Consider the following 25,844-nt stretch of genomic DNA (forward strand, 5'->3'; position numbering starts at 1 on the left):
TAAGTACTATACACCTTTTCTCACTTCAAACACTTCCTAGTTAGATTAGGCTGAGGGCCGAGATCATAAATCCCTATAGTTACATTCTACTCCCCTTTCTTAAACCTCAGAGTTTCCCAACAGTCTGCTGAAAGAGCTTATAGACCACTGAAATCCTGATTTCCTTAACTTTCACCACAGCCAGGTAGAGCCCAGAGCAGCCAAAACCCCTGCCTAGCTGTCTTCAACAGCAAGCAGCCTCATCCATTTATCCGAGGGCACTATAAGCAATTTCACTTCCTACACATGCCATGAGTGCAAAGGGCTGGAAAGCAGTGGGAAGTAGTTTCTCCATTTCCTTGGCAACATTGCTCTCACTTATTTGCTTTGGTATTAAACCACTGAACTTAATTAGGAATTAATACTCTATCTTGATTCTGGACTGAATCTTATTTTAAAAATGTTTTCAGGTTATTTACATACCTAATTAAAGTTATTCCTCAGAATTTTCAATTCCTTCTACTTCTTCTCCCTTTTGTTTAGTTTAAGAGAAGCAGGATGAAATTAAAAATTAAGGTTATGACATGCATCTGGGAAGTCAGCGTTTTGAAAGCCCATGATTGTAGTAGTATTATAAAAGCAATTATAAATTCAATTTAGAATTAATTATTGATTGTAAATTTAATGTACTCAACCAGAGAAGTTTTCATTACTAGCTAGAATGAGTTCATGAGTGCTTAGCAGAATACCCAAATGGTGATCCTAAGATAGAGGTGGGTTTATTCAATTGTTTATTCATCCACTAACTCATTTCTTCATTTAATAAACTTTTATTGGGCTCAAATACTAGGAATACAAATATAAAGACATAGAACTTTCTCTCAAGAAATTAAAAATATAATAGAACTAAATATTTTAACACAGTATGATTAGTACTATTTTAGAAGACAAGAAAGATACAGTAACAATGTAAAGAAGAGAAGACTTCACAGAGGAAAGATACTTGAGTTGGATTTTGAAGAATAAATAGGAGTTTGCCAAATAGATGAGGAGTGGAGGTGGAGTGAGGATGGAGAGGTTATTCCAGGAAAATGTCACAGAATATGCAAAATGTACATATGAATAAGTCAGCCTGGCTCACTGAAAAACCCAAAGTATTTTAGGATGTCTGGATTTTTGGAGAGAAGCAAAGGAATAGAAGAATGACAGAGCCAACAGGAATCAGAGAATGACTATATTAGCATGTGTAAAACCACAGCCCAAGTATTCACATTACACTCAGTCTAAAAAAATAATTTCCCTTAATAGAAGAGAAATAGTCTGCATAGAGTTCAGAAATACATTTCTTATTCAGGAACACAAGTGTTCTCATCTCTACAAAGATGTATACATCAGTTTCTCATAGTTAATGGATATTGGTTATGAACATCATCTCATTCACTCTCCTCTGATTCTCATAGAAAACTTCTCATTATTATTTGGCTTCCCATGTAGAAGACAGATGCATCTTGATGACCTGTGTATGTAGCTCACTTTCAGAGTTGAGCAAGGAGAAGGCTTAGCGGGTGTTAGACCGAGAAAAAATAGACTGATACCAGAGCTGATACTAGAGCTTCTTTTTGAGGATAACTTTCATCTCATTAAGGAAGTTAACTTCTATTCCTATCCACTAAGAGTTTTTAAAATACTGAATGCTAAATTTTATTAAACAATTTTTATACAACTATGGATATGACCATATCCTTTAGTCTGTTAATGTGGTAAATTACAATGATTGATTTCCAGATGTCAAACCAACCTTGAATTCCTGAAACAAACTTGTATGGTTGTAATGTATTATACATTATATATAATGTTGGATTTTGATTACTAATACTTTGTTTAGAAATTTTGCTCCTGTGTTCATGAATAATTGGCTTACAATCTCTTTTCTTGCAATGTGTTTATCAGGTTTCATCATTTGCTGCCTCAAACAACAAATTGAGAAATGTTCTCTCCCTATTCTCTGGAAGAATTTATGGAAGATGGTTTTGTTTCTCTCTTAAGTGTTTGGTGGACTTTATTGGTGAAGTCATCAAGACCTGGAGTCTTCTTTGGGGTAAGGTATTTAATTAGTAATTTAATTTATTTAATAGTTATGTATCTACCTGGAATTTCTATTTATTTTTGTGTCTGATTTGATATGTTGTATTTTTGCAAGAATTGGCCTATATAAACTAAATTTTAAAAAGCCATTGGATTGAGGCATTTGAGTGGCTCAGTCAATTAAGTGTCTGACTCTTATTTCAGCTCAGGTGATGATCTCAGGGTTGTGAGATTAAGCCCCACAGCGAGTTCTGTATTGGCTGTGGAGTCTGCTTAGGATTCTCTCTTTCCCTCTCCCTGTGCTCCTCACTCCTGTCTCTCCCTCTCAAAAATAAAAAAAGTCATTAAGATTATTCGTAATATCCTTTTAGGATCTTTTAAATTTTTGTTAGATCTAAAATGTTATCCATTTTTTTCATTATTGATATTGGTTATTTGTATCTTCTTTTTTGTATGAACAGCTGAGGTTTATCATTTGGTAATCTTTTCAAAGTTTGGCTTTATTGTTGTTTCCTATCTCATAAATGTCTGCTTTTTATTATTTCCTTTCTTTAGGAAAGGTGTCTTTGAGTTTAACTTGCAATTATTTTTTACCTTCTTGAGATAGATTCTCATATCATTAATTTCCACTTTCCTCTTTTCTAATGTATTGTTAATTTAAGGCCATGCATTTCTTCTTCAGAAAAGGTTTTGATGTATCACATAAAAGTTTGTATATATAATATTTTCATTATTATCAATCTCAAAATATTTTTGAATTTTCCACTGTGACCCAGAAATTATTTAAAAATGTATTTCTCACTTTGAAAATACAAGGGGATTTCCTAGATGTTTTCTTGTAGTGCTTTTTAATTACATTGTGGCCAAAGAATTTATTTTATATTGTCAGACTTTGAAATTTGTTGAGATCTATTTTATGGTTATTTGACCAAATTTGGGAGGTTTTGGGGTTTTTAATATTTATGTGCTCTTGTAAAACACATGTGTCCTGCAATCCTTCAGAAGCATTCTATATATGCCAAGTAAATCTGACTTATTATTTTATTCAAATTTTTGTTTATCTTTACTAACATGTTTTGTCTGTTTTTTTTCTATCACCTGCTGAGAAAGATCTCTTTAAATATGATAATTATGAATTTGTCTCTCTTTAAAGTCTGTTAATACCTGACATACATATTTTGAAGCTATGTGATTAGGTACAAGTAAATTTAGAATGACTATATCTTCCTGAAAATATTAACTTTTATACATAGTGAAATGTCTCCCTTATCTGTGAATAATAATTTTTGCCTAGATATGCTTTGATACTAATAAAATTGTGCTCTTATTCATAAAATTATACCAGCTTGGTTTTGATTAATGTTTGCATGCTATATCTTTCTACATTTTTACTTTTTAGCCTTTCTGTATCTTTATACTTATATTTTAGATTTTTTGAATCTAAAAATTTAAAAGATTTTTTTAAATCAACTTGATAATTAAGTGAAGCACTTAGTTCATTTAAACTTAATATAGGAGGAGGGGCAAGACGGCGGAAGAGTAGGGTCCCCAAATCACCTGTCCCCACCAAATTACCTAGATAACCTTCAAATCATCCTGAAAATCTCCGAATTCGGCCTGAGATTTAAAGAGAGACCAGCTGGCACGCTACAGTGAGCAGAGTTCGCGCTTCTATCAAGGTAGGAAGACGGGGAAAAAAGAAATAAAGAAACAAAAGGCATCCAAGGGGGAAGGGCCCCGAGGAGCCGGGCTAAGGCCGGGGCGAGTGTCCCCAGGACAGGAGAGCCCCGACCCGGAGAAGCAGGAGTTGCACCAATCTTCCCGGGCGGAAAGGGGCTCGCAGGGAGTTAGAGCAGGACCCCAGGAGGGCGGGGATGCCCTCGGGCTCCCGGGGACACTAACAGAGCAACTGCGTGCCCAGGAGAGTGCGCCGAGCTCCCTAAGGGCTGCAGCGCACACGGCAGGACCCAGAGCAGCTCGGAGGGGCTCGGGCGGCGGATCTGCGGAGGGGGCTCCGCGGCCAGGAGCACAGGGCGCCGGGACACAGCCCAGGATCCGGCCTCCCCCGGGACAGGTAGAGGCCGGGAGGGCCCAGGACAGCAAGGACGCTCCTGCCCCGAGCTAAGCAGATCAGCAGCCCGCCCCAGAGCCTCCAGGCCCTGCAGACCGAGAGCTCCGGAGTTACTGCGGGGGCTGACTCCAGGGCTTCAGAGCTGGCCCCGCCACTGGGGTTGTTCCTCCAGGGGCCTCACGGGGTAAACAACCCCCACTGAACCCTGCACCAGGCAGGTGGCAGAGCAGCTCCCCCAAGTGCTAACACCAGAAAATCAGCACAACAGGCCCCTCCCCTAGAAGACCAGCTAGAAGGACAAGTTCCAGGGGAACAAATCTGGTCTGAACCGATACCAAAAGATTGGGATCGTCCCCTGCATATTCTCAGACCATAATGCCTTGAAATTAGAACTAAATCACAAGAAGAGTTTGGAAGGACCTCAAACACGTGGAGGTTAAGGACCATCATGCTAAAAGATGAAAGGGTCAACCAGGAAATTAAGAAGAAATCATACCTATTCTACTAAAGCTGTTCCGAAAGAAAGAGATGCAGTACTTCCAAATTCGTTCTATGAGGCCAGCATCACCTTAATTCCAAAACCAGACAAAGACCCCACCAAAAAGGAGAATTACAGACCAATATCCCTGATGAACATGGATGCAAAAATTCTCAACAAGATACTAGCCAATAGGATCCAACAATACATTAAGAAAATTATTCACCATGACCAAGTAGGATTTATCCCCGGGACACAAGGCTGGTTCAACACTCGTAAAACAATCAATGTGATTCATCATATCAGCAAGAGAAAAACCAAGAACCATATGATCCTCTCATTAGATGCAGAGAAAGCATTTGACAAAACAGCATCCATTCCTAATCAAAACTCTTCAGAGTGTAGGGATAGAGGGAACATTCCTCGACATCTTAAAAGCCATCTACGAAAAGCCCACAGCAAATATCATTCTCACTGGGGAAGCACTGGGAGCCTTTCCCCTAAGATCAGGAACACGACAGGGATGTCCACTCTCACCACTGCTATTCAACATAGTACTGGAAGTCCTAGCCTCAGCAATCAGACAACAAAAAGACATTAAAGGCATTCAAATTGGCAAAGAAGAAGTCAAACTCTCCCTCTTCGCCGATGACATGATACTCTACATAGAAAACCCAAAAGCCTCCACCCCAAGATTGCTAGAACTCATACAGCAATTTGGTAGTGTGGCAGGATACAAAATCAATGCCCAGAAATCAATGGCATTTCTATACACTAACAATGAGACTGAAGAAAGAGAAATTAAGGAGTCAATCCCATTGACAATTGCACCCAAAAGCATAAAATACCTAGGAATAAACCTAACCAAAGAGGTAAAGGATCTATACCCTAAAAACTATAGAACACTTCTGAAAGAAATTGAGAAAGACACAAAGAGATGGAAAAATATACCATGCTCATGGATTGGCAGAATTAATATTGTGAAAATGTCAATGTTACCCAGGGCAATTTACACGTTTAATGCAATCCCTATCAAAATAACATGTCCTTTCTTCAGAGAGTTAGAACAAATTATTTTAAGATTTGTGTGGAATCAGAAAAGACCCCGAATAGCCAGGGGAATTTTAAAAAAGAAAACCATAGCTGGGGGCATCACAATGCCAGATTTCAGGTTGTACTACAAAGCTGTGGTCATCAAGACAGTGTGGTACTGGCACAAAAACAGACACATAGATCAATGGAACAGAATAGAGAACCCAGAAGTGGACCCTGAACTTTATGGTCAACTAATATTCGATAAAGGAGGAAAGACTATCCATTGGAAGAAAGACAGTCTCTTCAATAAATGGTGCTGGGAAAATTGGACATCCACATCCAGAAGAATGAAACTAGACCACTCTCTTTCACCATACACAAAGATAAACTCAAAATGGATGAAAGATCTAAATGTGAGACAAGATTCCATCAAAATCCTAGAGGAGAACACAGGCAACACCCTTTTTGAACTTGGCCACAGTAACTTCTTGCAAGATACATCCACAAAGGCAAAAGAAACAAAAGCAAAAATGAACTATTGGGACCTCATAAGAAGCTTTTGCACAGCAAAGGATACAGTCAACAAAACTAAAAGACACTCCCTACAGAATGGGAGAAGATATTTGCAAATGATGTATCAGATAAAGGGCTAGTTTCCAAGATCTATAAAGAACTTCTTAAACTCAACACCAAAGAAACAAACAATCCAATCATGAAATGGGCAAGACATGAAGAGAAATCTCACAGAGGAAGACATATACATGGCCAACATGCACATGAGAAAATGCTCTGCATCACTTGCCATCAGGGAAATACAAAAACGCCAGGACACCTGCACCCCGATGTTTCTAGCAGCAATGTCCACAATAGCCAAACTGTGGAAGGAGCCTCGGTGTCCATCGAAAGATGAATGGATAAAGAAGATGTGATTTATGTATACAATGGAATATTCCTCAGCCATTAGAAATGACAAATACCCACCATTTGCTTCAACGTGGATGGAACTGGAGGGTATTATGCTGAGTGAAGTAAGTCAATCAGAGAAGGACAAACAGTGTATGTTCTCATTCATTTGGGGAATATAAATAATAGTGAAAGGGAATATAAGGGAAGGGAGAAGAAATGTGTGGGAAATATCAGAAAGGGAGACAGAACATAAAGACTCCTAACTCTGGGAAATGAACTAGGGGTGGTGGAAGGGGAGAAGGGCGGGGGGTGGGGGTGAATGGGTGACCGGAACTGAGGGGGGCACTTGACGGGATGAGCACTGAGTGTTATTCTGTATGTTGGTAAATTGAACACCAATAAAAAATTTATTAAAAAAATAAAATAAACTTAATTACTAATATAGTCATATTTTTGGGGTTAAGTCTTCTATCTTTGCTTTCTTTTTGTACTACCTATTCTATGTTTCTCTATTCCTTTTTCTCTCCTTTCTTTCCTTATTTCTGATTGAATATTTATTATTATTCCATTTTCCCTATCAGCTCGGTAGTTACATTTTACTATTCTTTAGTAATTACCCTAGAGATTACAACATGCATCTGTGGACTCATTAATGTCTAACACAAATTGGTATTTTTATTTTTTCAAAGACAACACAAAGACCCTAACCCACTTTAATTTCAATTTACATGCTTCTGTAATTATATTTTTAATTCTATAAGTTTTTAAATCCCATGGACATAACTTTATTAGTATTTTAAACTGTCAGTATTCATTTAGATTTATCAAGATACTGAATCTTTTTATTGTGTTTCATTTCTTCCTACGTCTCCGACATTCCATGTGCAATCATTTTCCTCCTCCCTGAAGAATTCCATTTAGTATTTCCTTTAGTGTGAATCTAATGGTGATAAACTCTTTCTACTTTTTTTTTTTAAGTCTTTTAACACTTCCATTCTCTAAAAGTATTTTTTCAGGGTATGAAATTCTAGATTGGCCAATATTTTCTCTCAATACTTTAAAAATATCATTCCATTATTTTCTATTTTCCATTGTTTCATTGATAAATCAACTGTTAGTGTAATGTTGCTTCTCTGACTCTATTTTTAGAATCTTATTGTCTTTAGTTTTCAGAAGCTTTACTATCATGTGCTTAGAAACCTTACCCTCCTTGGAGTTTGTATGGTTTCCTGAATCTGTACATTGATGTCTTTCATCATCTTTGACAAATTCTCAGCCATGTTCTGTTCAAATATTGTTTCTGTCCCTTGTCCCTCTTCTCTTTTTATGAGGTTCCAACTTTTCATAAATTTGAATTTCTTACTGTGTCTTATCTGTGCTTCATTTGAATGTTACTTTCGATATATCATTCAGTACATTTATTCTATCTCCAGGTGTGTCTAAACTGCTGCTACAATCATCAAGTGTATCATTGTTATTGTGTTTTTCAGTTCTAGTATTTCTAGTATTGTTTTAATTATTTCCAGTCCTCTGACAAAGTTTTCAAACTTATTTTTTATGTCTATGTCCCCCTCTCCCTATAAGTTCAGCACTACATAAGCATCACTTTCCTCCAGGTGCCCTTCTCTTTACATAGCAATCCAGCTATGCCCTGAATAAGTAAGCTTTGTGGGATGAGAGCTTGAAGGATTCATGTGCTCTTCTACTTCTCCATTTCTACATTTCCCCCAATAAACCCTAATTTATATTTTTACCATGTGACCTACAGACCCCTTTTTATAGTAAGAAGGGGATATGATAACCCCTGAATTGTGTTTTGATATGCTTGCTGATAATATTCTTATATCCCACTGTTAAGTTGACATATTTTCTAAATTTATATTTTGTGTTAGAGTTGTATTAGTATAAATCAGTTCTCAAGAGATGAATTTTATTAAATGTTCTAGAAAAGTCTAACTTCTTTAGTTCCAAAGTGAAGGATAAGGTCATGAAATATGACCATATCACAAAAATTCTTGTGTTTGCAATTTAGCAGTTATCAGCCTCATTAGACACAGCCTCTTTCCATTTTGCTTTAGCTTAAACAGAAACTAGTAACTTACTGAAAATTAAATTATTGGTCATGAATGGAAAGAGCCTTGTGCTTTTATAATATTTTTCATTTTACAAGCAAGAAAACCAAAGAAAGGGAATACTCATATATCCAAACTGAAATTTTTAAAGAGGAAACAGCTAGCCATCGAAGTAATGCTACCAAAATAATGATTTCCCTTATCCCATCATCATCTGTTTTAATTTCTTACTTAAGGAAAAAAGAATTATACTTCTAAAGAAGCAAAACAGGTCCTCGAATTTTGAGGCTAAGATAATTATTATATTTTGTTTCTATTGGGCTCAAGATTAATATTCTAGAAATGAGCAGTCCCTTCTGACCAACAGTTAAAGTGACATTCCTTATGGGACTATCATTATAAGCAATACCTTAGGTTTTCATGATGATGTATTCTACTCTCAAGTAATCACAGTGCACTAATAGTGTATCAAATGAAACAAAAGTAATGGATAGTATTTTTTCCTACTGTATCTGTTAAAATGCATTAAGTATCAACTGTTACAACACAGTAATAAAGTCACATTTGATCTTGCTTATTTGAAAACTTTGCTTTTAAACTATATATTTAAAAACTTAGTTTTTAAGCTATAAAATATCAAGCAAATTTGTAATCTTATATTACAAATTGTTAGTATTTTATGTAGGCCTTAAAAAAAAGAACCAAGAGTTCTTAAAAACATAATCACTAATTCTACAATATTTTCACCAAAAATTAATTGAATACTCATTTCTTTAGCAGAAAACTAATCTTACGCATTGCTGAACAAAAGTAATATAAAATAGCTTAGGCTAAGAAGAGTTTATAAGCTATTAGGCAGTAAAGGAAAAAATGCATGAAACCATGAATGAAAAAATTATTATACAGTTTTATCATGCCCCAATATAAAGACCTCATTTTGTAGGTATACTATAGACCACTTGAGTTTATTGTGGATGAGAAAAATAGGTACCCTATTTTCACAATGACCAGACATTTCAGAGGCATGGAAGTTAGGGCTCTTTATTATTTGAAAACCCATTTATCTTCCTACTTTCATCTTCTACTCTTCTTCTTTATGAACCCTGTGCTCCAGCCAAACATCAGTTTTACCCCTCATGGCTTTGCTTACATCCTTCTTTTCACTTGGAATGAATCATCTCTGTACATTCTAATTTTATACTTTTCAGAGACCAACTCATATATCAACTTCTCCATGTACCTGTCAATGATTCTCTAAGCCAAAAGTAATTTTCCTCCTCTGAACTTCTGGAATCTTCATGTAATCTTCTATGGCATTTACCATCCTATATTAGAGCTGTTTTTTACAACTGTAGCTACTCTACATGGCTATAAACTACCTATGAGCAGGAATCATGTCTTCAGTGGTTCCTTTGAGCTCTCCTCTTGTGAAGTCTTTACAAAACACTCACCTTTGTTTTCAGAAGAATAACTCTTCTACTTTCGCACTCAGTTCATCAGCATCAGTAATATTTCATTAAATCATGTAATAACAAGTACAACTAGTATAAAAAGGTTTGGGGGACACCTTGGTGGCTCAGTCAGTTAGCATCCAACTCTTGATCTCAGCTCAGTTCTTGATCTCAGGTTTATGAGTTCGAACCCCACACTGTGCTCCACACTGGGCATGGGGCCTACTTAAAAATCAATCAATCAGTCAATTAATTGAAATAAAATAGGTTTGGGAATAATCACAAATGACCTTTAATAAAAATGCTACTCAAAAATGATGGGTAGCATCATTATTAGACAGTAGCCTGCTACAAGGAATGGTTAGCTTGCTGCAGGCATCAGCCTGTTTTAAGGAAAAAATGGGGATCTTTGTTACTCTAGTCAATTAGGTTTAATAGAAAGTAATTAAAAGAGATAATATTATTTTTTTCTTTCTTTCTTTCTTTTTCAGATTTTATTTATTCATGAGAGACACACAGAGAGGGAGAGACATAAGCAGAGGGAGAAACAGGCTCCCTGCAGGAGATGCAGGGATTCAATCCCAGGACCCTGGGATCAAGACCTGAGCCAAAGGCAGATGCCCAACCACTGAGCCACCCAGGTGTCCCTTTTCTGTATACTTCTAATTTCCATGTATACCCACAGAATTTGTTTCAGATGAATTTCAAAACTATAAAATTTCTTCAATCATCATTGACTTTGAGCTGATTTCAAATTGAAGCCCAAAGTCCAGACTCACTCATTCAACAAGTATTTACTGAGCTCCATGTTAGGCACCATGTTAGGCATGATTTTTCTTATAGTAAAATCACCATTTGGTGTAAATTTTCTTACTTTTAAAAAAGATTTTATTTATTTATTTATTCATGAGAGACACAGAGAGAGAGGCAGAGACACAGAGGGAGAAAGAGGCTCCCCACGGGGAGCCCAATGCAGGACTCGATTCCAGGACCTCTTCTTGGGGATCACGCCCTGAGAAGGCTGATGCCCAACCAATGAGCCACTCAGGTGTCCCTGGTGCAAATTTTCTAAAAGATCATTATGGTTCACTTCAAATTAACCAATTTGGTCTGAGCTATGGTAGAGCTATAAATTAATTTTTCCTTATTTTATTCTTCTAAAATCTTGAGAAGGCATTTAATCAACTGAGCCATCAAGGTACCCTAAATCTGTCTATTTCTGAGATTTGGTGTCAGAAATACATTGTTATCCTACACCTAAGCCACATCCTTTGAGATCATTAGCTTTATTAGGAATAAAGTTGACATTTTGATCTCTATTTGCCATTCCTTTATTTATCAGTCATTTCAGAATTTGGGCAGGGAAAAGAGGGTGTTGTGTAATAATCTACTTGTCAAAGCCCAATATACACATATGACCACAAGTACAGCAGTTGGCAAAGCCTAAAGGACATCATCACTTGACAGCAAGAAGAGATATGATAACTAACCTACGTGCTTGTGAGTATCCACCATAAACTGATATGTGGACTAACCAGACCAAGAGAAATGTCAGTTAGAATTTAGTGATGCCCTGTTCTCATGTGAGTTTCTTTCACAAGCACATAGACCTGTGAACAACTTTATATGCACTGGTTTTCATAACTCCAGAACTATAATCATTGACATGATACATTATAAGCAACATAGACCAACATTAATAGTGCATTACCCATGGTCAGTGATAAATAATATTATATCCATGGCAAAAATGTTCATGAGCCGGAAAGAATAAGGGTTGACAATTTGAGTCAGGTTGTACAGATAAAAATTGGTATTCTTGAAAGGCCCAGGCTACTTTAGTCTCAGGGCATGCCAACTCAGGCTGGTCCTACAGTGATCTGCTGACAGGAAGAAGGAAGCCTGGATTCTACTGCTTGCTCTGACACTCACCCAGTGTCTGTTTGTTGTTGTTGTTGTTGTTGTTGTTGTTGTTTGTGGGGTTTTGGGGTTTTTTTTTAAAGCTTTTATTTTTATTTATGAGAGAGAGAGAGAGCAGGGGAAGGAGCAGAAGGAAAGGCACAAGCAGACTCCAAACTGAGCTGAGAGCCTAACGTGGGGCTTGATCTAACGACACTGAGATCATGACCTGAGCAGAAATCAAGAGTTGGACACTTAATCAATTGAACCACCCAGGTGCCCCAGTATCTGTATTTTTTTTTTCATGTAAACAAAACAAAGTTCCTGCTCTCTTGTTGCTTAAATTCTAGTAGAGAGGAAGACAGAGGAAAAACAAAGCAAACATACAAATGTTTGGTAGCATTTAGTGCTATGAATAAAATAAAACAGAGTAAGTGGGATTAAGGGCAATGGTTTGGGGTGCTATACTGTACAGGGTGATCAACGAAGACCTCTAAGTTTTAAAGAGACATTTGAGCAGAGATTTGGAAAGAGTGAGGGACTAAGCATACAAATACTAGCAGAAAGGGCAGAGCAAACAACAATAGTAACATCACTCAGATGTTGGTACATGCAGCAAAGATGTGAGTATGATGGAACAGGGCAAGATAGGAGAAAAACAGGAGGTAAGGCCAGAGGGTAGCTGAGACCCAGTTCACCTGGGCATTGAAGCCATGGGAAATATTTAGACTTCACTCTGAATGGGACAGTAAGCCACTGCCATCTTCAGCCACTCAAAGATGAGTAGGTACTCAGACTAAGCTTGCTGGCCCATTTCCACTCTGCCCTTCCCCAATCGGGAATTTGAATCTTAAGAAGCATCACTGGGAGTCTGAAAATCCATGGCACCCAGGCCAGACAACCAGATTTTCTTGTTCCCTGAACCCCACCTACTACTCCCCTGGTTCTTGCTCAGTTCCTCAGTCTACCATTTGTTCTGTGAGCTTTTCAAAGTTCTTCTAATAGATTCCATTTTCTATTTTGCATATAGAGAGTTGTTTCTTTGCTCACTATTAGAGATGGTTAGCTTATCACCAAGCTTGTTTCTCTTTTCTCCGGGCTTACAGATAGTCTATATTTCCCAGCCTCCCTTGAGTTGGGTGAGGCCAGACAGCAGCCAAGTAACAGAGTTCTAGCCAATGGAAAGTGAACACTAGTTACATTTGCCATTCCTAGGTAGGGATCATTAAAACCTCCAATATGTGACCCTCTGTATTTTTTCTCATGCACAGTTTGAAGGATGTCATCTTTAAATGCCGCATAATGAAAAGGGCAAAGCTGCAACAGGTAAGATGCCTCAGTCCCTGAGTCACTACTTGGAGGAGAGTTTAAGCAAGCTCAATAGAAACTTTTATTATGATAAGTCATTGAGATTTGCTTTGTTCTCTTCTCTAATACCAAACCTAACTATATCTCAGTCATGAAATATCTCACTCCAACATTAAATATCTATACAACTTGGCTATCTCACTCCAACATTAAATATCTATACAACTTGGCCTAGAAAATACTTCTTTTGTGTTAAATATATGTATATAATTTTAATTTTGACTATGCAAGTAAATGAAAACATTTTCATAAAACATTAATCTAATGTTGATAATCTTCCCTTAACTACCACAAGCCCCATTTCAGTCCCATAATTAGAGCTAACCCAGTCGCGTGATAATATTTTGCAAAGAAAAAAACAAAACAAAACAAAACTGAGCCTGGCAAAATAAATAATAGGAATTCTGTTTTTAAATTCTAACAAGTGGGGCTCCTGGCTGGCTCAGTCTGTTAAGCATCTGTCTTCAGCTCAGGTCATGATTCCGGGGTCCTGGGATCCAGCCCCACATTGGGCTCCCCTCTGCCGCTCACCATGCTTGTGCTCTCTGGCTTGCCCCCTCTGTCAAATACATAAAATCTTTAAAAAAAAATAATAATAAGTTAATTAATTCTAACAAGTACTCATAATGCGGGAAGTAATGGGAATACCATGAGAAAAACACAGTGCCTTCTAGGAACATGAACTCTAGCATGTTGATATATTGACAAAGAGATCATTAAAATACAGTTGATACAGGTGATAACAGAAAGAGTGTGCAAAAGGTATCAGATGTGGATGTACAGAGAAGGAAATTTTTTAACTTTGGAGTAGACTGAGGCAGGCTGTGCAAATATAAGTGAGACTAGGGGTCTGGGATATAATCAGAGAATATAAAAGGCTGATGATACAAGGCTTTGCAAAATAAAAATGAATTTCCCAGGAGGACCAGGTTAGGGATGGTTGAGGACAATTCAAGAAAAAGCAACAAGTACAAAAGAAGGCAAGTGTGAAACCATAGGGTCTGAGTGTGCAAAACTCTAATTTTGAAAATTGAAAGACTCAGTGGCATATATGTTAGTATTATTTAGATGCTTTAAAATGCCACTGCAACCTCCAAGCAGATTAGAAAATATCCATCACTCAGGGCTTTAGACAGTCCTGATAATTAGTTACTGATGAGCTACACATTGAGGTAACCTAGGTCACTGAGTACCTGAGACATGTGCTTGACCTTTCAACCAGGAGTTGATGAAGAAGTGATTCATCTGCAAGTACAATGTTTCAAAATAGTGACCATCTTTCTTCTTACTGACTCCCACCCCTCTCCAACCAAAATATTACATGGGTCACATGCATAAACTTCTCCACTTATTTCAAGTAGGAAATGTCTACCTAGCAGTGGGTAAAGGTGTTATATGACCCATCAGGACTCTGGAATTATAGGAGCCATTTATCTCCTCAGAGTTAAAAAGAGTAGTTTGGGTTTTGGAATGAGCAATCAATCAATTTATAAATATTTAAGGAGGAGGAGATGCCTGGGTACTCAGTTGATTAGTCTCCGACTCTTGATTTCAGCTCATGTGGTAATCTTGGAGTCATGGAATTGAGCCCTATATACATTCTCTCTCTCACACACACTCATCATCATCATCATCATCATCATCATCATCATCAAAAATAGTTAGGGGGTATCTTAGCTATTCAGGTCCTGGCCTAGAGTTGAGGGCTGAGATTCAATTAAGTAAACTGTAGAAAAATGTCTGAATCCACCAGATTCAGACTACTACAAAAACTCATCCACCAAATTCTTCACTATTATAAGAAATTAAGGGCAGAAAGGTGTCAAGTCTAGAGAATCAAAATAAATGAACTATGGTGTGACAGGGTTGGTCCATAGCTTAGTGACTGCTTCAGAGGAAAACCTGGAGAAATCAATTATTTGTGACCTTGGGAGCTCCTCAACGGTGGCACTATTGACATTTGGGGCTACATAAATTCTCTGCTATGGTGGTGAGGGGCTGTCTTGTGTGCTAAGAATGTTAGTAGTCCCCCTGGCCTCTTTCCACCAGATGCTAACAGGACTTGGACCATAAAGCAAAAATATCTTCAGAATTACCTGGTATAGGTAGAGAGATACCACTAATATAGGCACACCCAAGAATGAGGGTAAAAAACAATCAACCAGAGGCAACATTAACCTTGGCTGAGCATGTAAATGAAAAACTGTGGAGGATAAGAACATTTGTGTTCTGGGATTCCCAGTTGAGGAGTTAAACACAGGCTTAGCTCTTTAGCACTGGAATTCTTCAACAGCTACTGAGTATTAGTGCCGAACAGAAACTGTGCCCCACCAGCCACTGCTGTCAAATTCCTATGCAGGTTGAGGGGTGGTTACCAAGAGACAGAGCACTTCATCTGAAGAGAATGTGTCAGGCTGGGATCTTTTTAAAATAAAACAGTGAGTCAGGATAGACTTCTCCCTTGCTGTTCCACTGATTTTTTTTTACTACAATTATAACTCCATAAAAGCATGGAGGATGAGGACTAATTGTTCTAAAAAGTAGGAAAAATTTAATTGGTTTTCCTCATTTCTTTAGTGACCCTCTAGTAATTTTTCTTAGGTTTACAACAAAGAGAAGAGCCCTTATGTTGTAGCCTTGAAAATAACAAAAATACACTGAAAGAGAAAACTCGGCTCCTCTATTAGCTCCCATTCTCCCCTATGAAATGAGGATTTGTCCATATGCCTAGTATAGTATATGGCAACATTTTTCTTCTCTTTTTTTTAAAGGAAAAAAAAAAAAACACATCAAGACCTTACTCCAACAGGTGCTTCTGAGCTGAACAGGGATGGGTGAGAAACTTCTTGGCCAGGAGGATTCCAGATAGAGGACTTTCCACCTGTATCTGCAGAGAGGCTTAGGGGACAGGGGATTGGCTCTCCTGGGCCTGTCTGGATGAACTTCACAGAAATACCACTGGCTGCACGCACAATGAGGCCACCCTCTACCTAGCTAATGGTCCCCTCATCAGGTCTAAACACCATTGCTAGAAAAACATTTTATCTACAACATAATGCAGACAGAAAAAGCAACATTATAAAAGGAAGTCTCTTGAATTCCAGAGAGAAAAAGAAACAAAGAGATTAAATAAAATTCCCATTAATACACTAGGAATAATTTGACAGTAGCTTGCTCTAGTCTTTTTGTTTCTGACTATAAAATCTCAAAATTGGAAGACAGCAAAAATAGATTCAATAGTACAATTTGCCTTTATGGGGGACCATGTTGGTATAAATAGGATTAATGTAAAACTCTGTATCCCCCAAATCATTTTTATAAGACTTTAAAGCACTTAGACATCTTTAGCAGTTCTAAAAATTAAGATGAAGTTCACCTAACATTCTCTTATTCGTCACCCACAAGGGAAAAAGAAAAATCCAGGAAAAAAATTTATAAGATCTAGTATGATGCTTTAAAAAGCATAATAAAAGCAACACTTGCTAATACTTTTCTCCTATTCTTCATTTGAATTCAGGTGAAAAGTCAAGATTTTTTTTTAAAGACTTATTTATCTGAATGAGAGAGAAGCAGGGGAAGGACAGAGTGAGAGGCAGCAGATTCCCCACTGAGATGTGGGACCCAATCCCAGGACCCTGAGATCATGACCTAAGCTGAAATCAAGAGTTGGCCACTTAACGGATGAAGCCACTCAGGCACCCCAAAAATCAATATTTTGATGTTCTATCTTTATTTTTTTTTTTAAATTTTTATTTATTTATGATAGTCAGAGAGAGAGAGAGAGAGAGAGAGGCAGAGACACAGGCAGAGGGAGAAGCAGGCTCCATGCACCGGGAGCCCGACGTGGGATTCGATCCCGGGTCTCCAGGATCGCGCCCTGGGCCAAAGGCAGGCGCCAAACCGCTGCGCCACCCAGGGATCCCGATGTTCTATCTTTAAAAAGAATTCTTCCTAATTGCCGGTTATGAATTTTACTGTGGAAAATATGGGGAAACAGAAAAGCACAGAAGAAAATTAATCAGTAATCCCAGTACTCAAAGATGACTACTTTTAATATACTGGTGTATTTCTTTCATTCTTGTTCTACCCTGACATTTGCTTTTTAAAAAATTTTTTTACACAAATGGTATGTTTTGGAGTGCACTTTTTAAATTTAAAAATAATTCTGAACAGGGGCTCCTGGGTGGCTCAGTCAGTTAGGTGTCTGCCTTCAGCTCAGGTCATGATCCTAGAGTCCTGGTGTAGGGCCCCACATTGGGCTCCCAGCTCAGCTAGGAGTCTGCTTCTCCTGCTCCCTCTGTCCCTCTCCTCTCCCCTCATGCTTACTCTCTCTCTCTCTCTCAAATAAATAAAATCTTAAAAAAAATAAAAAACTAGAAAAGCTTAATGTTTACACGCTTTTTGGAGTGCCTGGGTGGCTTGGTCGGTTAAGTGGCCGACTCTTGATTTTGGCTAAGTACGCAAGGTTTATCAGTGTGCGTTCCTATCAGTCGCCTGTGCAAGAACCTTCCACCCTTACCCACACTTTTATCAACCCTGGGTACCATGTGAGCCCTGTCTTGAGAGTTGTTTTTAGAAAATCAAAATGTGACTAGGCTAGTTGTTAATGAGCTCCCTCTCTCAGATGAAATACAGTACTTGAGATTTACTGGGATTCTCTGCTCACTGAGTGTTTCTCTGATAATTTCACCACAGTCTTTATTTACTGCTATTTTGCATTATTACAATTAGTACTTACCATGTGTCTTCTATCTGACCTTAGGTTTCTTCCAACAGAAACCATTGTCTCCTCACCTTAGTATATACCACAGCACTGAGCCTATGGGGTAGAGACAGATGGGGTAATGGTGGAAATAAAATTTTTTTTTTACCTCAGAGAAATCTGCATTTAAATCCTGGCTTCACCACTGGCTGGCCGTGTGAACTTGGCCAAATTACTTCCCCTGCCTTTCCTGAGCTTGAAGGTCATCATCCGTTAACAGGGAGACTAGTGTGTACTTCCTAAGGCAGCTGTGTTGCGATGATACGTGTAAGATACTGCGTACAATCCTTGGCAAAGTAAGTGTTCCAGATGTTTGTTCTCTGCCTTTTCCTTTCCAATGATGAATTAACCTCGTAAAGCCCAGACATGAGGATCTACAAATCCACTTTGATTTACTCATAACCATAATTAATTACGACAGAAGGCATCTCTCTAACAATAATCACCTCTGGAATGTGTAGCCAAGTAAAATTGGTGAGTTTCCCGGGTATTGTTCTCTGTATCGCTCAATCATTACTCATTCTCCCAGTCAACATCTAGGAGTGTGTACTGTGTGTTCCAACAAATTACACACAATCCTTAAACAAAAGAGAAAGAATGAAATCCTTTTTAGTGCCAGAATGCCACAATCATGTTGAAATCCGAATTCAGAGAAAAGCCCTTCACAGAACTGTGCTGAGAGCTATTCTACTGTACATCACAGGGACAGCATCCCTGACCCTGTTCCGGCTCAAAGCTCACGGTTAGTGTCGTGGAGCTTTAGGACTAGTGTATTTTAACGTGACCCTGAGATGTATTAAATACATTTCTAACAAGAAAGGTTTGACCTTTTCTGACCACCCGATCGAAGAAATGAGAGGAAGACACTAGTGAGATTGGTACAGTCCAGACTGACGTTCACTCCCAGTTTTAACTCAAAAGTAAAACAAAGCACCAATCAAGAAGAGTTATTTGTGCATCTGAGAGTACACCCCGACGCAGGTGTGGGTGAGTGGTCGGGGGAGAGCAGCATTGTTAGCTGGCAGCAAGGGTCCATAACACTGCTCAAGTCAGGAGGTCCTGACAGATGATACTGAAGGAAGGGGAGGGGAAATGACACCTATTCACACTCCCCTCTGTTCCAGGAGCACGTGATATCCTGGTGCGTTCATAGTTAAATCTACTCCCACAGACACCCACATCTTTCAGAGTCTGAGGCTCAAAGAGGTCATGCAGCTATCACCAGTATATTCTGGAGAACTCGAGTGCTAAGGCTTTAACAACTCCAGGAGAGATTCCAAGCAAGCCTGGAATCTTGAGGTCAAACCGAGATTGATCACAAAATTTGCTAGCAGTACCTGGATGGTATCTGCTAAAGTTGGTGTTAGGTCATTATAAAACTCTCTTCAGGTCCATAACTCTAAGTTCAATAGAGTTTAAAATATTTCCAAAAGGGAGGCATGTGGATGGGAAGGATGAGTTGCTCCAGATCTGAAGCAGGCTTTTAAAATTTTGCTAGTAGTAAGTTGCGGTGATGAAGGTTGAGTGGCAGCTTTGGGTTTCAACACTGTAGCTACTGATGTCCAAAAGGTTCCTGACTGGGGGAGAAAAGTATTTCGGGAAATGTGGGACATGACTCCACCTTAAGGGAGTTCTTTTGGCTAGCCCTGAGGAAGGGTACATGTGTAGCCAAGGTCTATATGAGAAAAAAATGGCTGATAGAAATGATTAAAGCACTCAGTGCTAAGAATGAATGCCCTCAAGCTAGCTTAAATAGGGACGAGAGGGGCACTTATCTTAAGGGAATAGAGATTTCTCATGGAATCCAAGGGCAGACGTATCTAGGCCTCACGGGGAAGAGGAAACAGTAAAACTATCAGGAATCTTCTCTGTCTCTGTCTCTCCTTTAGCATAGCTTCCTCAGTTTCTCTTGCACATGGCTCAACAGGGCTGCCACCAGATGACACCTTCAGTCCCAAAGTCTACACAATTGCTTGTAGTCTTTTTCTTTGAAACAAACAATTATTTCCCAGGGAGATTAAGAGACAAATCAAAAACAAAACCAGAATCCTGGCTTTCTGGAAAGGTATTGCTTCTCCCTGTTTCAACCTCTTTTAACCAGAGAACAAAGAGAAAGGAGTGGGAAAAGCAATACAACCTCACCTCTGGGGGATGGCATGAGCTGCATTGATGAAGGACAGGCACCTTCCCAAGTTACAGGATAGATTCAAATGGCTTTCACTCTCTTACCCTGTGTAGACAATAATACGTGCTTGAAGGATTCTGGGACAGAGGCATTCCTTGTATGTGCTCTATTTTGGGTGGATTGTTTTACGGTTTTAGAAACTCACTTGAGTGATCCTACATTCCGAGTTTTATCCTTCCCATCTATATGGAATCTCCTCTCCACCCATCTTCTATATTCTGGGCTCCCTGCCTTGACAGATAGGCTTTATTTAGCTTTAAATAGCATTTTTTTTCTGGGTGCTAACTGTGAGATCAAGTTATATTCAGCTATTTTAGCTAATGTTCTTCTTGGACAGTTTACAGAAGTAAATTTAGAATTTTTTTTTTACTAATAGAAAAATTAACTAATAATTTTTTAAAGAAAATAAAAATCAAAAAAAAAAAGAAAAAAAAGAAAAACCAGCATTTGATCCAAAACATCATTGAAAAGATCAAAACAAAGAGGAATAGATCTCCAAAAAGTTGAAACCTGTCCCCAAAACCTTTTGTTTCTAAAACTATCTAAATATAATGTGTGTCTCCATTTCCAAGTTACCAGAAAAGGCAATCTGATACTACTTGAGTCTCACTTCACCTCTTGACCAGGGTCATAGTAGCCCACTTGTGAGTTGGAGCATTTATCTCCAAAGGAGCACTGACCTATGTATATAAGACTAAAAGAATTAAAAGGCAATTAACTTTCTAATAATGGCAAACAGATAGTTAAGAGATTTCAGAAGAGCTCTGAAACCTCAAAGCAGAGATACCAAAATGTGCAAGACCAGGCACTTTGAGGCCTAAATTAAAGACTTGTTTGTTTTTATTATAAAATGGAAAGTCAAAGCTAGAATAAACAGTGATAGTTAAGTTCAGGTGATATTTAATGGGAAAAGGTACTTCCACTTCATATGGCTGTATTTGGTCATTGCTCTGTGTGTATTTCCAATTAAATTCTTGATGGAAATATTAACTAGTTGATTTGTTCCACTGTTTAAATAAAGTGCTATATATCCATAGAAAAAGCAAAATCTACTGCACCATGTATTGAACATCTTGAGGATCAGGTAACAAACCTGAGGAAAGCCTAGTGCAGTGCCTCCGGCTGCTCCTGTAGACGTGTGACCTCTCTTCCCATTTGGTGAATCCTCCATCCTGTGGGGCCTAGAGGAGGCAATGCTAGCTATTCTCGCCGTGATGATCTTCACAGCCATTCCAGAGTGACTTGAGAGCCACTGATGAAGGAACTAGACGGGAGAGACCGTCATTCTGAGGGTAGCAGAGGCTGCAGTTGCAATCCTGACTTGCTGGTATGGGAGTGGCAACAGTACAGATAGTGACACTAGTGCCCAGTAGCAGTGGCAGCCATTTCCTTACCCAAGAACTTTTCTAAAACTCAGTTTTATTGAGATATAATTCACAAACCATACAACTCATCTACTTGAAAGTGTACAATTAATTAGTATATTCACAGAGTTGAGCAACCATCACCATAGTCAATTTTAGAACATTCTCATCATCCCCAAAATGCACCCCACGCTCCTTAAGCATCATTCTCCAATTCTCTCTTCATCTACCTTGCAGTTCTAGGCAACCACTAACCAACTTTCCATCTCTCAAATTTGCCTCTTCTGGACATTTCAAAAATGTGGAAACATATAATATACAAAATGTCGATCTTCTTTCTCTAAGTATATTCTCTTCAGGGTTCATCCGTGATACAGCATGAATCATTACTTCACTTCTTTTTATGGCCAAATAATATCCCATGTATGAATATATCATATTTTCTTTATCCATTCATTAGTTGGTGGACATTTCAGTCATTTCCACTTTTTGGCTATAATGAATACGCTGCTATGAACACTTGTGAACAAACATTTATGTGGACAGATCTGTTCACTTCTCTTGGGTATATATACCTAGGAGTGGAACTGCTGGGTCATATGGTAACTCTATGTTTAGCTGCTATAGAAACTACCAGATTGTTTTCCAAAGCAGTTGTAACCGTTTTACATTCCCACCAGCGATGTATGAGGGTTCTGATTTTTCTCCATCTTCACCAAAACTTACTATTGTCTTTTTTGGTTAGAGTCACCTTAGTAGCTGTGAAATGGTAACTTGTGGGTTTGATTTGCATTTCCCCGGTGGCTAATGATATTGAACACTTTTTTCATGTGCTCATTGGACATTTGCCTCTTTGGCAAACTGTCTATTCAGATCCTTTGCTCTTTTTAATATTGGCTTGTCTTTTTATAATTGAGTTGTACAGTTCACTAGACCAGTTTTGAGGCAAGGTTTTAATGGTTGTTACTGGCTACCTAAACCCTCTTTACCACACTTCTCATGATTCTTGGAACTACCAATATCTTGGGAATAGTCATTTTGTGTGTAAATTGATCACAGTTAGCTGCTATTACAACTCAAAACCTGACGGATGCAGATTCTGGAACCCAAGGCAGCTCCCTTCACCCAGAAAAAAATCACTTACATAAGACTTCACTGGCAAATGGGAAGCTGTTCAGAGGCAGTGTTGTTACTAAAGCCTGGGTTTCTGAATTTGTGATTCTCGACTCTTAAGCTATGCAAACTCAGTTCAATGGAACTTGTGGGATTGATAGGTGGAAACTCTGGCAGTTGGAGCAGCAGGAAAGAACTGGAGCAGAGAGAAATGGAAAGAAAAACTCGAGAGATGGTTGCCATTTCTTGCCATTCTACTCTGTGATTAAGTAGGCCTTTGATTCTTGCAAGTTATTCAGATGCTAAGGCCCTGATTTTCTGCTGTTGGCCATCCTCTCTCTACCTTGGTCCTACAGCTACAGAGGCTGTGTGACCCTGCATCTCCTGTCAACCTGGGTTGGTATCCAGGGATTTTCCTGCAAAGGGTCGAGTACATAAATGGAGTAGGAGTCCTAATTCTACCCACTGATTTAACTACACATTTTGTTACCAGGCAATCTTAGTTCAAATGTCAACACTGCCAACTTTATATATGCTTTCTCCTCACCCTTCCTTTATATCCTGGATTTTCTGAGTAAATATCCCTCCCTCCCAGAGTTATGAGTGATGTGAGGCCGAGAGCTCAGAGAAAGCTGTTTTCTGCAGTGTTCAAGGTAATATCCTTTGCTCACTCCTCTGAGCAGAACAGAGGAGGAACAGCTGAGCTCCAGTGGGCTGTAGGTATCCTCTCACTCCTAAGCACCCACTGCCCCCTTTCTCCCAGGAGAGTATCTTAGGTCCTATGTTTGAAGGGATTTTGTTCAAAAGGGAATCCAATCTAAAACAGATGCTAAAAATAAAATAAAATAAAATAAAATAAAATAAAATAAAACAGATGCTGATAGGTTTCAATTTTTAACCCTCTCAAAGGTGTTAGCATTTCTGTCCTGAGGAGAGGATTTATTAAAGCTTTTCTTGTAGATCCAAAAACTCTAAGAGGAGACAAACACCACAATGGTCTCACTCTTCTCCTCATTCTTTCTTGAAAACAAACAAACACTAGATATGAAAATTCCAAAGTGTACCATGCTAAATCCAATACAAATTCTTTTAAACAAAGGATCTGAATTTTATAGATATTATAGTAAATACCTATTGAACATTTATCATATGATCCCACAGAGCACGCAGAGAAGTTGTTTTGGTGTTGCTGTGTTTGACCTTATGAAAACTCAATCACGCAAGATTGCCTAACATCTATTTTTAAATGTAAGATCTACTCTCCTTATTACACACAAGGAAACCCAATATGCTAAGGTGCTGGTCAGGATTAGCTACTACGTAGATTCTCTGGGTCTTTTCTGCTTTGCTTTTAAAATTAGAAGCAAAGTGAAATAATTATTTTTTAAAGTACTTTCACACTCAAGAAAGAAAAATTGGCTAATAAAGACCAAATGTGTGTATACTGTTGAGGTGAGCACTGAATTCATGAGAGTTCTAGCACTGGCTGTTATTAGACTAGGGTTAGAAGCCCAGCGCACTTTCCAGCTGTCTGACATTAGATAAATTACTCAGTATTGCTAAGCCTCTCTTTTCTCTTCCATAAAACAGAGATGAAAACAATGCCTATATCACAGAGTTATTGTGAAAAATAACTCAAAATAACAAGTGACAGTGCAAGGAATAGGCTCGCTATTCTTTGAGTAAATATTGGTTTCTCTTCCTTTCTCTGGATCTCTGTTCACTCATCAGAAACAGAAGCCAGGGGAATGATGCTAAGGCCCCTTCCAGGATAAGTGCCATCAGCAGCCAGGCTTTCCTGCCAGACTTGGACCGCAGGACAGCGAAATCTGTTTCTGCAGGCAGAGAAAGGCTAATCAGATGGACCCAGAAAATGAGACAAAACTCACAGGGAAATGAGCAAGGAAGCTTCAGGGACTGACACTTGATGGGCTGGGGTCCTACCAGACCCCCCACCTCAGTCCCCCAGGCCCAATTCATTTTACCAATGAATTCACTTCAACTAATTACAGGTGAGATTATTTGTTTACTTTCTGCCCTCCCCAGAAACTAAACTCTAAAGATTAGGAATTCTGTTTTGTTCACTCACTCTGTGTGGGTCCCCAATAAATATCTGTTGAATGAGTGAGCCTCTTTTGTTATAGTAGGTACATCTCTGAAGTTGAAGGTGTCATGAGCTTCTCCTAAGGCATTGCTGCCTCGTCATCCCTTTTGCTTGGCTAAGTGACCTGCGGGAGCCTTCCACTGACACCAGCCTCCCTCATGCTAGCACATGCCCTGGGTAACAGTCTCAAGAGTCACATGCCATTAGAAGTTCCTGACATAACTTCCCTAACTGACATAACTTCTTGTGGTCAATCATCTCCCCCACCCTCAATGCCTCTCCGTTGTGTCTTAGATAAGACCCCCATGGAGCTTACCAAAACTTCACTCACTCCACTCATTTTAGTTTGAACTGACTGATCTAGCCTTAGCCCAGGAACCCCCAGAGTCCTCCACTCATGGACCCTAATAAAGGCTTGTGTCCCAGGTCTTGATGTCCTCTCTGTTCGTACTCTGCCTTGACCTCCCGGTGTGGCCCCCAGTGGCATGTCCTGTACTTCCTCTAGGACTTGTGAGTAATAAAGTGCTCTATGGTGGTTTCTCTTGTGGTCTTTTGGCAAACTATGGATCACTATCTGGCACCCTATGCTCCACTTAGCAAATGTTAATTTAACAAAGTTATAGCAAAAGGAAATTAATTTTATTTTAAAAATCAACAATTTTAAGTGCCCTAGTGAAATCAGCCATTAAGAGGAAATTTGTGGTGAATGTAAATTTGTTTAACATGTGAATTTTTTTAAAAGGAAGCATAATCAAACTAAAAAAAAAACAACAACAACAACATATTAATGGTTCCAAAAGAAGGTTTTGAGCATTCGGTTTGGTAGATGACCGTAGCATCAATTAATCTTCCCACATATCTTGGACTTCATTAGATTAGGATGTGGAATTTTGGAACTGAATACACACTCCAGTTGCCTTAATAGAGGACTTTTCCCTGGACAAAAAGCAAAGCCTATTCTGATCCTCCCAT

General features: G+C 38.6%; 1 protein-coding gene and 1 long non-coding RNA gene across 2 annotated transcripts in view; one reads left to right on the forward strand and one right to left on the reverse strand.

Annotated features, from left to right (window-relative positions):
- CMYA5 (cardiomyopathy associated 5) overlaps positions 1-25,844 on the reverse strand; it is an 89,391-nt gene that overhangs the window by 56,290 nt on the left and 7,257 nt on the right. The gene's annotated exons all lie outside the window — the stretch shown is intronic.
- LOC111095163 lies at positions 1,936-18,387 on the forward strand. Its single transcript, XR_005356826.1, has 3 exons — positions 1,936-2,077; positions 13,248-13,302; positions 18,221-18,387. It is a non-coding gene; the product is annotated as an uncharacterized LOC111095163 (long non-coding RNA).

Source organism: Canis lupus, chromosome 3 (genome assembly GCF_011100685.1).
Source record: "Canis lupus familiaris isolate Mischka breed German Shepherd chromosome 3, alternate assembly UU_Cfam_GSD_1.0, whole genome shotgun sequence".
NCBI classification, from domain to species: domain Eukaryota; kingdom Metazoa; phylum Chordata; class Mammalia; order Carnivora; family Canidae; genus Canis; species Canis lupus.